The sequence below is a fragment of the Stegodyphus dumicola genome, chromosome X2 (genome assembly GCF_044657685.1).
Source record: "Stegodyphus dumicola isolate Sdum_Otavi_A_Nest chromosome X2, ASM4465768v1".
Taxonomy (NCBI): Eukaryota; Metazoa; Arthropoda; class Arachnida; order Araneae; family Eresidae; genus Stegodyphus; species Stegodyphus dumicola.
Window position 1 is genome coordinate 145,358,420 of NC_140781.1, and position 14,823 is coordinate 145,373,242.

The 14,823-nt window shown below is 33.6% G+C and overlaps 1 protein-coding gene across 4 annotated transcripts in view; it reads right to left on the bottom strand.

The window, feature by feature from the left end:
• Window positions 1-14,456, bottom strand: part of Eip74EF (Ecdysone-induced protein E74) — a 560,026-nt gene extending 545,570 nt beyond the window's left edge. For 3 of the 4 annotated variants that reach the window (XM_035350255.2, XM_085809753.1, XM_035350254.2), the window contains exon 1: window positions 14,244-14,455. The gene's annotated coding sequence lies outside the window, so the exon portion shown is untranslated. Of the gene's footprint in view, window positions 1-14,243 lie in introns of all 4 variants that reach the window. The other variant, XM_085809754.1, reaches the window with a different exon arrangement.
• Window positions 14,457-14,823: the final 367 nt, after the last annotated feature.

The window sequence follows — 14,823 nt, forward strand, 5'->3', positions numbered from 1 at the left end:
CCTTTCATTTTTCTCCCTGGGACATAAAAAACAATTAACTGACTAAGACATAAAACAATACAACTGAAATTGTTTAAAGGAGATGCTGAGCACTGATTAGTAATAAGCATAATTTAAATATAAACATTTCCTATATTAGTTACTCAACTTCTGGATGTTAAAAAATATTTTATTTATAAAATGAGATCAGAGATATAATTAGCACGTTGCGTTCAGATCATCCGATCATTTCTCGATGTACAGCGGCAGTTCATTCCCTAATCTAAAGACAATAAAGTCTGTGCGAGTAATGTAAATTCCCGGGTGTACAGATATTAAAAATATATAGTACAGCAAAGCGCATAATTAGATAATATAGCATAATGCGTGAGGTTTATGATTCTCTCGGAAGAATGCCTTCGTGTAGGAGGATGTATAAAGTGGTCAACCTATATCATCTGAAATTTTGAAGCTCCTCATATTTAGACAGGAAGGGCATAATCACAATTTTTTTAATTAATGAAATAAAATCATACAACTTAACAGATGAAAGAAGTTAAATAATTTTCTTTACAAAATTCATCTACAGTTTTACATTACGAGTAATAAAAGCGGGGCGGGTGCGCCTAACAGTCATTAACTTTATACATTTTTGGAAGGATTTCCTAAGGAAAACTGGCTCGTATTTATGTTACACTCAGGGAAAACTATAAAAACACTTATGTAACAACCCGAACTGTCAGCATCCAGCGTTTTTATCCACTAGAATAGCCGTGGGCAGATCTAATGTTACTTACGCTCGGAGAAAAGAAATTTTAAGTGCTGCGTCCATTTTAATACGCGGAATTAAAAGTGAGACTAAATACGACCATTCAGTATCTTTAAGCATGGACCATGGTAGGTTGTTAATTATGACAAAATGTTCTAGGACTGTTGCTTTAAGAAGAGAGCATTTCATGAGAATTTTCCAGAGAAGTTACTGATTGGATTTATTTTATACGTAAGGAAAGCATATAAAGCAACCCCCGGCACCAGACAGATCCATCGCCTAGAAGCTTTTTTTATACGAAAATACAAATGTGCAGTGGTCTTGAGCACTCGATCGCTAGCTCATTCCACAGGACATTCTTTCGAATATCAAGAATAATAATGCACTGTCATTTTTAGAGGAAACATGATGATGCAAAGGCTCTTGAACTAGAATGAAGATGTTTCCACTATTATCAGAAAACGGCAGCCATTAGCAAATCCACTGAGGTTGGTTGATTAATTATGGGAAATTATTAACTGGCTGTCTGCTTAAAAGATGGTATACCTTGGTGGAAGGCAGAACGGATTGGCTGCATGGGCGTTTTCGTGGTTATCCCTATGTGTAACGATACGAGCCAGTTTCGCTTAGAAAGTCCTCCATGAAGACATCCCTTCCCTCAGGCAGATAGCCCTCGAGTGCTTTGCCATAATCAAATAAACCAAACCAAAACCTTGATGAAAGACTTTTTGAAGAAAACTTGCTCATTTTTATGTTACACATGGAGAAAAATTCAATGAGGCCAGCCATCTCCGTTGCCAGGGGAGGGAAAAAAAGAGAGGGGAGAGAGATTTTTTACTTGTTTACTTATTTTACTTGTGACTGATTTACATTCAGAACTGGAGGGACTGGAGATAACACTTCGAGAAATAGAAGATAACAGAAGATTACGAATTAGTTATAGTACAGATCATTTTAAGGGAAGGGAAGCAAATGAAAAAAAATCGAGAAAAAAACTTTCGTATGAAAGTAGAAAGGCTTGGTTAAAAACCTTAATTCTTAATAAAACGTGGTACAGATTAAATAAAAAAAATAAAAGTAAGACTTGGTGGAAATTTTTCTGTGGTTATTGAAACAAAATTTATTATACGTCACTGCTGCTAAGTGCAGTAATTTCAACTAAGCTTGGAAACATAACATTCCAGTGGGAAAAAGATTAGAAAAGAAAATGTAGTCGAAGTCCGAAGCTTTTGATTTTTGACTTGCTGGATCGCATTCTTGCATATATTTGACGTACAATGACTTAGTTAAGTTAAGCAAAGTAGTTGAGGATTATATGCTTTGTAACAGAGTACAGTCAGTATAGATCGGAACTAAATAATGAGCACTGAAGACAGATGGATGTTGCTTTATATAAACTCGAATCCTAAATATTATATACTTTTGAACTTAAATGCTTGGAATTTTTACGTGATAATTTCATTACGATAACATGCGAATTTTAATTAGTTCTCCCTAAGCAATTGCTAATTCAGGATACACATGGCACTTGAAAAACGCAGATTTGAATTCAGCGATTTCATTTATACACGGATTCTTTCCGCCCCACTAAACATTTTGGAAATTTTGTAAGTTTGGGTAACTTGGGTTACGGCAAAGTATACGAGGGTTTTCTGCCTAAGGGTAGAGATCATTTCATAGTGGATATTTTAAAACATTGGTCGCCATGGGGTCACCAGGAGAGACATTTGCTTATTTCAATAGCGCCGTGAGAGTCATATGTGACCGGCAAAGTAGACTGATCTTCGAGCTGTCGCTCAGGGCTGCCGCTCACACTCTTTGAGTATTTCACTATATAAAGTGATCGACGTGGCCCTTCTGCATTTGCTGAGATTTGGCATGAGAATATTGTTTGAAAGAAGCATAATATATGCTCACTTGTGGAATAATGTGTGTACAAAATAACTTGTTAGGTACAAACGTGATTTTATTGATAAGAAAATAGAAAATATCAAGATCCCACACGCATAGCTGGCAAGGTGAATCGTTCGGGATGTACAGTAAAATTATCCCATTAGTGCTGTGACGGGTGCCAGTGACCGCACATCAAAAATGCGTTAAACTCTGTAAAAATGCATCAACATATTATAATGCTAATTATGTTAATATATCCTCACAGAATAAGCCTGAAAACATATAATTATTTTTCATCCAATTTACATTAAATTCTATGTTGTTTAATGTGTTAAACGAAACTGGTTCGCATTCATTTTACACATGAGAAACTATGGAAACGTAGCCAATCGTTTCCCCAGGATTTTAATACAAATCAGTCTATTAGTGTTCACCGATTTTACCAGTGAGCGAGCGGCTGAAGATATGACAGAATTTATTAAGAATTTTAGATGAGAACAGAAAGAAAGAAAAAATTAGGCATCTTAAGATGTTGGACTGAATCTTTTTGGTTATTTGGATTATAGCGAAGCCCGCAATGGCTATGTGCCTGAGCAGAGGTTCAACAATTAATGAAAATGTTTTAACAGGAAAGAGTTTTAACTAAAGGAGAAAATATTACCCTAAATACAAACAAATAAGGAAATTTATTTCAATTAAACATAAGTAAAACTTGCTCTGAATTTAAAGCGCATAATGATAATTTCATTAAGGAAATAAATTATCGAAAAGCGAGGACATAAAAGAGCATAAGAACCATTTTATGGAGTTCGCGTGTTGCTCAGAACTTCCTGGAATAAGAAATAGTCATTGGCACCTAGCTGAATTGTCGACGTCAGATTCAGCTCCACTTTAACGCTCCCTCCCTCTTCCACTAGGAAAGTGTTTAGCAAAAAGTAGTGATACTTGAATTATGTTTTAAATATTATTATTATTACGTATATATATATTACGTATATATTATTACGTATATATATATAAACATTTTAATTAATCGTAATAAATTGCCCGTTACTTGCGCAAAAGCTGCAAAGTAATAAATATTTACTAATCGATAATTTAGCATATTTGATAAAGGTAGTTAGAATTCTATTGAAATAAAGTAACTTAAAAGCATATTTAAAAAACTTTTTAAATGGAAACATTATGAATGAATGAAGAATAAACTGAAAATGGAAACTTAAATTTTCAATTTTTAACTATGCGTCTTTAAAAGTTTCCATTTTCAATTTATTCTTGATTCATTTTTAATGTTTCCATTTAAAAATTTTTGGAGATTCGTGTTTTTAAATATGCTTATAAGTTACTTCATTTCAATAGAATTCTAACCTCCATCAAAGGAGATAATATACTAAATTATCCATTAGTATATAAATTATATATGCACTTTTCTGGACTCTGAATTTTTATTAATATATAGAGAGTTCACACGACTCATCGTGATTGGATTTATTTGATTATCTAGATTAGGTTAAGGCACGTAAAAACTACCTGCCTAAGGCGAGGGATGCTTTCAAGAAGAAGTTTTTTAATTGAAATTGTCTCGTATTCACTTAACGGGAAAAACCACGAACACACCCATGCACCCAGCCCGTTCACCTGAGGGTTTTCTCTCAAAAGCTTTATTATTATACACTATGGTAATTCTGGTCACATAACAACTTTTACTAAAAGTATACAAAATTTATATATTTGTTCTCTCTACAATGAAAATTTAAATTATCTCTTTCCTGCCAAATAGTTCTTAATAAAAAAAATCGGTGCATTAAAAAAATTGTCAAAAATTCTATGTTTTATGGCACTTTCATCCAAAGGATAAAAATATGTAAAGCGTCGATTTATCAATCGGGAAAAAATTCAAATTCCTTAAATAAAAAATTTTATAGTTTCAACTTTTCTACAAACCGTAATTCGAAACCAGGATTTATAAATTGTTTTTCTAACAAATAACGCATCTATAAGATCTTTATCTGTTTGGCGCAGCCAACAGTAATCGAGTGTATGAGATCCTGGGATACTGGTAGTCCAGGTTCCAGTCCTAGTGAACGGACTGGTTGCACAGACGCTTTCGTGTTTTTTTCTCACAAGTAATACGAAGCAGTTTTCCTTAAAAAATACTTTGCGAAATCATCCCTGCCCCTTAGGGTCTAAGTCCTCGCATGCTTTGCCATAACTGATTAAAAAATCGAAAATGTATCGTTTCAGCCAATGGTGAACTTAGCGGTAAATAAAATAATAAATACGTAATTAGCCACTGAACAATTTATAAGAGTTGACTGAATTATTTGATTGCTGCAAAGCACACTAGGGATATCTATCTAAGGATTGCCTTTGTGGAGAACGTTTTAAAAGAAGCTGGCTCGCATACACGTTACACGGGAAAATCCCGAAAAGTCCCATGTTTCTGTTAAGCATTTCATTTACCATACGCCGTTTCTATCTACTTAGTTCACACAGGTGTACTTTTAAAAACAGTTAATTTATTTATTATTATTATTATTTTGTCAAAACGCAGCTTTTCAGAGTTTGCTTTAATTAATAATTTTTAACGTTCAGTAAAATATTTTTTCTCTTTCTTATAATAAAGGATTCGAGAACATTTTAGGATTCATTCCATCTTTAGTTAAAAAAAAAAAAAAAGTGTGAAAGTGGGCAGCCTACTAGCCTCCCTCTTCCCACTTCATCAAAAATCTCCTCTCCGAAACCCATTACACAATCACTGCAACAGGTTGTTATTCCAAAGCTTCAGTAATTCTGCCAGCGAAACTCAACGCGAGGGCGTAACACCTGTTACGCAATCCCCCCTCCCGTCTAGTACACCCCCATCGTACATAATAAAAGTGAAACCTTGGGGAGATGCCCCTCTAGACAGGTGCAGAAGAAGACCCGTGCACCCCCAATTCCCCCTCATTTTTGACGTCTGTTTACATGCGTGCCCCTAGAGGACAGTGACCTTCAGCCACGATGGCAGGTACACAGCAAGGTAAAATGCAGGATGGGAGGGTAAATGGGGGAGTTCAAGCAACTTTCGCGTTTACTGTAAAAGCATACAAGCGTTATGATTTAACTTTTCTACAAAGTATACCCTAGACACTACACTCAATTAAATTCCGTTTCGTTTCGTTGGCTTCCGAAAAATAAGTAAATACGTAGGCGTGGAGAAGGCAGTTATGTCATTATTTCAAATGTAAGCATTTCCGAAAAAAGGTAGTGCATCGGCTTTCCAACATCACAGTCCTAAGAGCTGTTCATTAAGTGGCTTGACCTGTAAAACGGCACATGAGCATTTTGATTTGAATTCAGAGCTATAGAAATTGTTTAGGATGTTATCTCTACAGAAGTCATACCTTTTGAAACCTTTATTTTTTTTATGTATCATTAGCCAAGAATATCTTGTAGAAATGCAGGCTCCTACATTGCTTTATTTAAGAAATTATGGTATATAAGAGGTAGTTTTACGGTTTAAATTTTGATTTGAGACAGAAAAAAACAAAACACATTAACTCACGTTAACATTCTTTCGTTAAGGATTTTATGAGTTATAAAGTCCTATATTTCAAAAGCTGTATTTTAACAGCAAATACCGAGAGTAATTAATTCGTAATTGATACCAGGTTGCTTTTACATATCTTGGATTGCCGGTTGTTTTAAGTTACGGTTCTCCGTAGTAAAAATGCGAAATTATAATTTACATTTTCGAGAAATGTAATACTTTTCATGAGTCTGAAATTTTTATTTTGGAATGGTGAATACTTAGATAATGAAAATGTTCCATCAGCGAAAGGTTCCATTGATGAATATTCGACTAATGAAAACGTTCCATTAATGAAAGTGTTTAGATATCCTCCCCCAGTTTAGATGCTACCCGATGCCCTACAGTTAGCGTGTACGTTGGAGATAAAAATACCTATGTTTTCACAGAAAGTTCACAGAAAACAAAAACAACTTACGCTTTTTTTTTTTAAACTAAATTTAGACAAAGCACATTAAGCTTAACGAAAATGATGGCTTTGTGGAGGACTTTCCCAGGAGAACTCGCTCGTATTCAAGTTACGCATCGGAAAAACCACGGAAACGGCCATGCAGCCGACCCATTCTTCGAAATGTGAAGCTGAGACAAACTAGCAGTGTTCGACAGTCTTACCCGCTCGGCCACTCGTGAGAGGCCGCTAAGCTTAGATGAAACGTTTGAAGCCCAGTAACAAAACAGAAGCGTCAGGGAATTTTTTTATTTACAGGAAAACCAGTAACGTTCCGTTTCGTTTAAAATAAACTTTATAAGTTTAGTTCCAGTAATGAAAATTAAGTTATTCATATTAAGAGTCTTTAGCTGCGAAATACAATGTCATATATAAAGTTACACAAAGAGGAGCAGTTTTTCTTAACGGAAATCTCCACATTGACTGGTGAAGTTATTGGTAAGCATATAATTAAACAAATATATTTTTATTCACCGTAATCTCACGTTTCGAAGCATTAAAAAAATGATTTCCGATACACATTTGTCAGCTATTGAAAGTCACAGGTTTTCTTGGGATTTTCATTGTGGCATTCGGGCATCAGTTATTTTCCTGTTACATGGTGAAAACTAAAACTAGCTAGTAGTAGACTGAACAGCTTTATATTCCGTACTGTTAAATTCTTTTGCTAAAATGATTTATTACGCGTATCATCACTTCCAGCAGAACACTTTCCCCCCTTTTTTTTTCTTTTCCGGAAATGATTTGAGGTTACTGATAATTTCTGTCAGCATATTAAAAAATAAAAAATAAAATAAAGTAACAACAACATAACCCTGATGTGTTGATTTTGGGTCTTTTCACATCATTTCACTGTTTGTGGTATCGCGAGAAATGTTTATTTCGGTAGAGCAAAAATGTTTTAAAAAAAAAAAGTGGGGAGAAAGAAAGGCAACTAAATATGAAACTCTGTGTTTCTTGCTAAAGAAGTCGTCACTCTAATTACGTAATCTTGAAGAGGATAAAAAAAAATCAGATAGCACACAATAACAACATATATAACGATGATGCAATTTTCCGAAATTTCAGAGATTGTTTAAGAGCAGGAGGTGTTCATCCGTCCCCTCTTCAGTTCGCTTCGGAAGCAAAACCATTTCATCGCGAGTGAATGTGGAGGAAGCTGATAGCTCGCTCATTGCCTCTCTTCTCGCTATGCAGGTGAAGAGAGTGAGTGTGCTTGCAGAAAGAGGAAACAGAGCCCGCGGCTGTAGGGTGTTCGTCAGGGCGTTCACCCCAGCAGGTTAAGTCTTCCCTCACTTTCGCGCGTTCACTCTCTTTGGATTCACTTGCTTTCTTCGCGTTTAGCAATTGCTTTTTCCCTTCGGGTTTGTTTCTGCTGCCACAATAAAGAAGAAAATCCAGGAAAATCTTTCAGGCTGATTAAAGCCTTTGGGTAGGATTAAAAAATAAATAAATAACCCCGCGGACTACTTCGGTTGCGCAACACGAAACTCGGTAACAAATCTTTCTGTCGGCTAAGAATAACTTAAAAATGACATAAATATATCAAAAGGACTTGTACGTTGTTGTTGCTGTTATTATCATTGTAGTTCCTCAGAACGTACCAGAATATGTGGAGGGGGGATAAAAAAGTAATAAACTCTTACTTTTATGCAATAAATTTTACTCCCTTTTGGAAACATGTACAGGAGCTTCAGATGAATCTGTATTTTATTTATTTATTTATTTTTATACATTATTCGTGAAAATAAAAAATATATATATTAAAAAATATATTATAAAAAATTATGTGTGTGTAGGAGTAGAATATTAATAAACGCATATATATTTTAAATAACATGCATTTTGAAAAGTAGACGTTCTTTTACACGTGACTATTTAAATTGATTAACTATTGGTTATAACAATACAAAATTTGATTTCATTATTAGGAACTATCATTCGTTGCAACTAATCTGAATGTTCTCCATAAATATTTTTAAAATTTATAAATATGCTTATAACATAAATAACCTTTTTGTTCGATTGCCTTCTTTTTCATTAATCTTCCTCTAAAATGAAATGAAATGTTATTTAATTAAGGTGAATAATTTATTTCATTTATAAATTTAATAATTCTTAATAATTAGACGAAAATAAACAAAAATAACCCATCTCCCGACAAAGATTTCCGATTTAAAATAATTAATCAGTTGTACAGTTCTCACCTCTAAATTTTGCTACCTACACCATAGAATGATTCTGCAGTGGATAAAAATGCATTGCCATAATCCTTATTACAGGAACTTTATATTAAGATTTAATGTGTGTTAAATGATTCTTTTATACTTTGATTTCAAAGAAAAGTTAAACAAAACCGAAATAAAATTTACATTAATTCGCATAAAACTTGATGTTGATGTGTTAAGCTTGTGATGCTCCTCGTTACTTTGTCTAGGTTAAGATGAGAGGAACCTAATGAACTAAGTAGCGACTTATCGCTGAGTTCAGACAACTAAGACATATACTAGAGAAGTGTTAAAATACCCTTTTATTCACTGAAAGAAATAATCTCGGGCTTACAGGGAAGCCTCTACTCGAGCTTTAACTCAGAATAAGAAATTAATCTAAGAGTAATTAAACTAGATTTAGCCGAAGCTAAACACAAGTATCTAATGTAGTTGGCCCTTAAATTAAGCTAGCCGGGGAATATCAATAGGCACGTATAATACGGCCGAGCGTAACAGCCTCTCTATCGAAGTGGTTTTTTTTTTTTTTTTTAAAACTTCCAATAAATTCTACTCGTAACTCATTTGCATTCAACCGTGTTTCCCAAAACTCATTCTGTTAGGGAGTTGTAAGTAGGAAACAGGAATTAAAAGGAAAGGGTTTCAAAATTAAAATAACTGTTATAAAATTAAAATACATCTTACAAGCTTCATGTACGTCGTGTGCTGTACCTTTTGGGTAAAGCTTAGGTTGGATTTATAAATTGGATGAAATACACAAACTAAATCCATAAATATTCAACTGATAGATTTTATTTTTTAAACTAATTAATTTTTCCAAAATTTTATTTAAAAACACAAATGCTTAATTTTAACTGAGAATGAGGAAACTGTATTAGGCTACAAAAATTACCTTCATTAACTTTGCGAAAATTAAACTTAAAATGTCCTTTAAAAACGCAAAACAAAATGTTAAAACAACAACACTGCTTTTCTTGCATTAAAATACTACCCTTTGCTAAACAAAAGACAAATTTCTTTATGTGTCATATTATTTATGTATTAATATATTTCCTTTTGTATAAATATTATTTTAACGTATTAATTTATTATTATTGTTGTATTTTTATTATTTTCATCTATTATCCTTTTAATATTATCATAGTTTTGTTATTTACAGCATATTTTATTATTCTTATTATAATAGTATTTGTATTTGCAGCTCAATGCGCAAAAATCCTTGACCACAAAGGTCTTTTTTGTTTGTTCTCCTTTCTTAAATTATATATATATATTCCTTATTCTCCGGAGAGCTGGATATTATGTATTATTGTTGTATTATATCTCCTATATTGAGTTATTTATTATTTCTGTAAGCTTCGTGCCATACTTTGTAGAAAACGAAGAATTTTGCATTTATTTCCTTAAATTTAAAAATAAAATAAATAAATAAATAAAAAATAGTTCTCTTCGTTACAGTTCGAAGCCAATATTTATATCTTTGTTACATTACTTTAACGAATTAATTTCTAAAACGAAAACACTACGATTAATTACAACGCTCAATTTGCTAATTGCGGAAGAAAGAGCACCGAGAGCTAGAGAAAACATTCCCCTCCGCTAAATCGTTTCCCATTCTGACCTTGAATAAATAGCAGGAACATCCCCCCCCCCACACACACGTGGAAGAGCGTAGCCGCGGAAAGTGAAGGGAGTCGAGTAGGGTGGGGATCGTCAATCGACAGGTGCCGAAACTTGATACGGAAAAAGTGCAAGGATACTGAAAGCAAAAATCCCAGCAATAAACTAATGGGATCGCCAGGGGTTACGCATTTATTTGCGAAAACCTCGTAAACATAACTAGCATTAAGCAGCAATGCAGCTGCGTATTAAAATCGATCCCGCAGAGTAAGCAGCAGCAGCAAGGAATAAATATTTTCTCAAAACTTCCTAGATGGAAAAATTGAAGATAGTTTTAAACAACAAACCACGAAAACTCAAGAGAATGCTCCATCTTCGGTTTTTAATATTTTTATAATACATCAATTTTATTTTAAAAGTGGTATGTAGTCTTATACTGAACTTACCATTTTTAAATTCCGAATGCAGCAAACTAAGATGCTTTTTGTTTGCTTGTTTTACTGAATAAAGCACACGATGACAGTCTAAGGGGTTGGTTGTTTCAATATAACAAAGCGCTCGAAGATTAGCTAAGAGGAGGGAGCCTTTCATGGACAGCCTTCTAAAGGAAACTGGCACATCTTTATGTTACACATGGGAAAAACAAAGAAACTGCTGGCCCGGGTTTAAACCCAGGATGAACTACCAGCATTCAGTAGTCTTTCACTGCTTGGCCACTGGTGGAGCATTTACCTAAGAGGAGGAATGCTTTCGTAGAGAACTTTCCAAGAAAAACTAGCTAGTATTGACGTTACACGCCGGGGAGAAACTACGCAGCAGCCGTGCAGCCAGTCCTTTCGCAGGGATTCAGATCGATCAAATGCTTTTCTTATCATCACTACTGGCATTACGATATTGCTAGTATCAAATTTATAATGCCGAATACAGTACACGACAGTGCACTAACTTTTGACAGAGTGCTGAATTACTTGGCGATGGCACTCTAGTTTCAGGTGAAATTCTAGTACATCAACCAAGAAGCTTAATTAAAAACGAAAGTTTTGCCCTAAGTTTTACTTGTACCTTAAAGCCTAATAAAAATCAAACAAACCGCTGCTTCGGATCAAACAGCATTCTTAGCACAAGCAAAGTCTAGATATTAATTATTAATTTTATTATGGCAATTAAACATTAATTTTGTTATGGACGTTTGAATTTAGTTTACAATTTCGTGTATACCTGAATTAAATTTTTTAATTTTCTTTCACAGTTCATCATCATCCTTGGATTAAAATATTCCAGACGGCAAGCATCTCTTAAATGATAAGCATTTAACCCTTTTATGAAACATAACTAGGGATCGATTCCCGAAAGCTGCACGGAAGCTTGTCTTCCTCCATGTGTAAAGTAAAGACGAGAAACAGCTTTCCCTAGAAAAGTTCTCCTGGAACGCATCTCTTGATTAAGATCAGCCTTCGCGATTTGTGCGATACATAATAGTTCGTCTCAGGTTTTCTCAACTCATCTCATTCCGAAAATCCTGTTGAAACATCGTCGCAAAAAATCTCTTTACTCTCTATATGAAACTAAATCCAATCTTTTCAATTTAAATTCGATGCCTTGATTAAATATCTATTTTTATTTCCAAAGCGAAATGTAGAATTCCTGTGCGAATTTTTCAAAGCCAATTCTGATTTCTAATAAACGTACAACTGGGGTAAGAAGCGAAGAAAAGTGAGCGTAAAATATTTTTCCCCCTTTTCAATTTTTTTTTTTTTTTTCTTTTTACTTCATTTATCACCTAAGAGTCGAAATTTAAAAACTTTGGAAGCAAAGCTGATAGCACTCATTTAGCAAGCAAAAAATTCGCAATGTATTTGAAAAAGTACTTTCTTATCTTCTGTCTCTGTTAAAAAAAAAGCGCGATGTTTCCTCATATCGGGTTGTTTTCCTATTTTTAATGTTATTAGTCATTTTTATTTCTGAACTTCGCAACTCAGACGGAACCGTAGTCATATGTTTGGTATTTAATAATAAAATACACGAAGACTCTAAAATAGAATCTTATAAAATCCAGAAAAGCCGTTTGCCGGAACTTCCCGTAAAAAAAGTTACACATGCAAAATATTTAAAACTCGGCAATAAGAGATGACGAAAGCTCTGGAAATATCTCACAGAAATGCTCAGAATCTTTCCATCAGTTACATTATCATGTTAATTTTTTTTTAATGCTGCGTATTTACATTTCGCTAAGGATATCTTAATTCTTAAAAAATAAATAAATATAAGAAAAAGCTGGTTGACAACTCCTTATCAAAGTCTAAGTAACGCAACGCCCCCTTTCGGCAAATCGTAGGCTCAGGCAATGACCTTTAGCAGGTCAGAGTAAACTAAATTAGCATGAGATTTATATCCAACTTGTTTATTTCAGGTAAGAAAGAGTTATACAGGATTATTTTCTAATATCTGCACGAAATTTTGTGACATGCTTTTCTCAACATGCAAAATGAGAGGTTAGTTCCGCAAACACCAGAGTAGTTAACGTAAAACACAGTTTGGCTGTTTTACAAAGTTAAAAAGTTTTATTCAAACATGAATTACTTTGTTGACAGCTTTCTAAAAGTCGTACAATGATTTTGGAAAATTTTACACGATTAATTTTCAAATATGCATCAAATACAAAATTAAAATCCTAATCCTTACATACACAGGCACAATTGACTTTGATAAGAGTAAACTTACGAAAAATAATTAATGTGCATCACTTTTCAGTAGTCAGACAAAACTTTAATCATAATAACCACACAGACTAAAAATAACAGCAGAAATAAATTATTATAAGGAATACATAGTGCACTATACTATCAAATTTATCAGAAAGTTTTGACTTTTCTGCTAACTTTATAAAATTTCATTCAAAAATTTAATGCATAATATAAATTGCAAAATATAGAAAAATTCTGCTAATTTTCTATGGAAATTAGAAACTACTTTTATATTACAGTTTTCGGTACAGCAATAAGAACATACACATCTTCACAGAGATTGAAGTTAACAAGCGCAAGTGAAAAGTTCAATGACCCCTCTCTCCTTTTGCTATACTAAACATACGTTCTTTAGTTTTGTCAGACAAAATGAAAATTACTGAGCTAATTGCCTTAAAATTATGCACACTTAACTACACTACATTTATTATCTGATGACATATCCGATGTGTTGCCACCAAAAGAATACTTTTAGTTAACCATGTGACTGAACTCCGATCTATGAAAAGTTCATTGCACTCCGTTTATAATCAACTGACTGCTTTTTACTGAGATCAGGTAAATAGTAAATGCTGTCTACATATTTATACTGCAGTTTTCGCTGCAGATTAATTCTACAGCTAATCGCAAGGTGTAAATAACATAAAATGACTGCACGAAATTTAGTGAGTGCAATGTTTACATAGACCTGTAAGGAATTTTTTTGCGCACATAGCTTACGCATAACATGGTTACTACAAAAATATATTCATTCTTTTAAAATTTTACTACTAAAAAATTAAATTAGTGGGTGTGCGCGTGGATTTAAATAATTTTCACGCGAAAAAATTTGAGAAAATTAATAAAAATTTATATTATTTCACAAATCTTCTTAATTTTTTAAGCTAAAATCCAAAAATGGGCAAAAAAATTCCTTGATTTTCATTTATAAACACGCTACATATCCGAGTTTAAACTAAGGTCATTGACACCCAAGCAAGAAGTTACTTACCCAGAATTCTTCCTTAAGATCTCAAAATTTTTCTACACCACAAGATATCACAGTTTTATCCAAAATCCATCGAATAAAACGCGCCAGTAGTCTAGAATCCAATCATAAAATTTCAACAGATGAGAAGCATTTAGTAAATATCGGCAAACTCTCAAGACTTTCGACAAAAATTGTTGTGCACTCTCCAACACTCAGTTCGTATGTGGGCCTCTGTTGCAGCAGACATGTACACACCGATCAGTTGCTTCACGTTCCGCCGCGACAGGGTTGCTACATTTGGAGGGTTTGCGCTCTGCCTGGCAAGTTGGCGCATTCATTCAATGCCTAAAGCATAAAAATATTTTCCTCATCACTGGTTTTGATTTCATTTGCAGTTTCCCTTTCTAAAGGACAAAGAGTTACAGAAAATTACTTTCCTTTCCTTTTTCTTGAAGCGAAAGTTTATCTAGACTGCAAACAGAGCGATTCTGTCGCTTTACTTTCCCATTTGTAATACAAATTGATAAAAACTTCCCCTTTTCAAGCATTTTAATAATATAGATGACAAAATATATTTCTAATGTTTAAAAAAGATTTACTG